This window comes from Stegodyphus dumicola, chromosome 2 (assembly GCF_044657685.1).
Source record: "Stegodyphus dumicola isolate Sdum_Otavi_A_Nest chromosome 2, ASM4465768v1".
Lineage (NCBI taxonomy): Eukaryota > Metazoa > Arthropoda > Arachnida > Araneae > Eresidae > Stegodyphus > Stegodyphus dumicola.
This window is the reverse complement of record NC_140769.1, coordinates 248814476-248817455: the sequence shown is the minus strand read 5'-3', so window position 1 is coordinate 248817455 and position 2980 is coordinate 248814476.

The window sequence follows — 2980 nt, the reverse complement described above, 5'->3', positions numbered from 1 at the left end:
CGGCGGACAACCCTCCTGCCTGGAGGTGCTGTAGAAAATCAGCCAGTTTTTCAATATGCCCAGGATTATTTTCCTCCGAATGCTAATGCCAAGGCGATGATAGAATCGAATAGCAATAATAAAGGAATAGCGGAGAGACTTCACTGCGTACAGTCAACAGCAATACATCAAATGAAATAAATAAGAAAGTTGTCCTGCTTAAGAAAGTTTTCTACAGCTGAAAATCATCAGTAATGAGTGTCGATTTGCACTAATGTTTTCACACAAAATGAGGTAGAGCCTTTTTAGGGATTTGATTAAGACGAATAAAAAATTCATTATACTAATGAAAAAGATAGCATTTGACCTGAAAAGAGAAGTCTCATTTCACAGAAAAGCCAAGATAGCTCTCAAAGAAGGTTTTGCTTCGCCGAGTTGCGGTATATGGGATTTATTTTGAGTTGTTATAAAATAACCTAGGTTCTAATGCAGATTATTGGCGTTAACAGTCAGATAACTTAAAACGAAATTTAACCATCAAGAAAACTGCCTCGATCAATAAATTTGAAGCGATTCTTCACCGGGATAGCAATGAATCTCATGCTGCGAGAATAGCTTGACAAAAGATGAATATTGTGGAATTCTTCTTCAGCTTTTAAAGAGTCCAGACATAACCCTTTCATTATTACCTGTTCAGATCGCTGAAATTTTTTCTTCTTGGAAAATACCACAGAAACAAGATGTCGAAAATGTGATAAAGGAATATTTTTCAGATACTTAAAAAAGGGATAGAAAAGTTGCCTGAAAGGTGAGCAGAAAGTAATACATACTATATTAATAATTTAATTTTTCATTAAATACTCTTTTCTTTTATTTGAAGCTGTCTGTCTCAGTCTTGCATTACCTTTCGTTTAACCCGACAAAAGTTGTTACTCTTGTTCAGGGCTTAATTTCTAAGATTAGAAGTGCCGGAACCCTGTGGAAGACCGTCAGCAAAGAGGAACAAGAGTAAAGAAATAAATAAAATGACCATTAAACTCATTAATAATTTTAAAATTAAATAGTTAATTATTATAAAATTAATTTAATTAATGAATAGGTATTTAATTAATGATTATAAATTGCTATTTAATCAATAATTATATAATTAAATGTAATTTAATTGATAATTATTAGATAATTAATTATAATTTAATTGATAACCAATAGATAATTAATCAATTATAATTTAAGTGATAATCATAGATAATTAATTAATTATAATTTAATTTATAATTATTAGATAATCATTAGTTATTGAAATAATTAAAGATTGGAGTAATTAAATAATTAAAATTAAATAAAATGTAAAGAGATAAAATGAAATTTTATAACTAATTTTTAATATAATTTATTTTTGTTAAAATAAAATTTTCGAGATAAAATTTCTACTGAAATTGTTATTCAGTTAATTTAATAATTAAAAGAAGTGCCGCAGCCTTCTTATTCAGGGCTCTGGTGCGTTCCGGCTAGAATTATGATTTATTACAAAAACTAAGATGCACCGGAGCTGAAATCCGTTGGGCTCCGTCCCAATTTAAGCTCTGATCGTAGGGGGGAGTTCTTTTATCACCACATAAATTAAATGTACTTGAAGTATAGCTGATGAAAATTCCAGGGCAAAACAGAATGAGTGGGTGGAAACAAAAAATGAGGGGAATCTTGGTGAGAGAGAACGTTTTCTTCGACCGCGGCTCTCTGCTGATATAATTATAAAAATCAAGCAGATGTCTGTCAGGGATAAAATGAGTTCTGAATCTGACTCCTAAGGATGAAAGTAAAGTTGCTGGTTACGCTTCATCCCATTAGTGGATATTGTGGGAAAGACGATGTGTATGACGTGTTTGAGTAGTTTATCTCAGTATTTCACTCTTATTGTACTCGCTGTCACTTAACGCACATTTAAGAACACAAATTTTCCTTCCTGCGAGGATAACTAACACCAAGCATCAATAACAATACACTAGATACGGTGGCATGGCGAGAAATTTACGCGTTTCTAAACAAACTCCCCCAAGTTTATTGCTCTTCTTAAAGGGAAACGTTTCCGCATGTGAGTGAGGGGACTTTACTTGAACGTTTCACGTTCTCATAAGTTCGTATTTCTAGGGAATTAGAGTATTGCAAAGTCTGCTTATTGTTAAACTAAAACGTTAAGAATTCTAAGTTTAATTAAACCGTGGTTCAGTTTTATAAAAAAAGAAGTACCGGAGCTCATATTATTTAGGGCTCCGGTGCGCTCCGGCTAAAATTGTAACTTATCTTAAAAATTGAGAAGTACCGGAGCCAGGCTCCGGTGGGCTCCAGCTCAATTTAAGCACTGCTCTTGTTACCAATCTCACTTGTCTGACAATGGTCAGCACAAGCCCTTGGCATTCATCGTGGCGAGGAGTCAAATTCTCCTGTGGTTGCCGAGAGCCTTGAGCACCATGTAGGTGACAGCTCGATTTTAGCTCAGTCCCCCCCCCCCGTTTCGAGAAAGAGCGCCTCAAGGGTGTCGGGTCGGAGGGTCTTCCACTCGTCTTCTCCTACCACAACTTCTCGAGAGGACTTTCGGAACCCCGCATATTTAGAATGCCACCATACCGCAGAGACGCTATACATTTACAAACATCCATGCCTTTTCCAAGATTTGAACTCGGCTCCTTCGAGTCACTAATCACTAATCACTATCCCGGTTGGGTGCCCAGACAAAAGTATCACCGATTATGCAGCCAGTCCAAACGATGGATTTGGCAGGTGGCTGACAACTTCTGCTAAGAGGTATAAATGCAGACTCTTTTGACACAACGAAGGTAATTCTCTCTTTATCATTCTTGAAAGAGAATACTTTGATAATAACACTAATCCTTGAAGCACTGATGCGATTGCATACGTATTTGTGTTGTACATAATGCATTTTGTAAATTTCTGTGCACTAGTGTAAACTGTAATGAGATATAAGTAAAACATTTCTATAAGC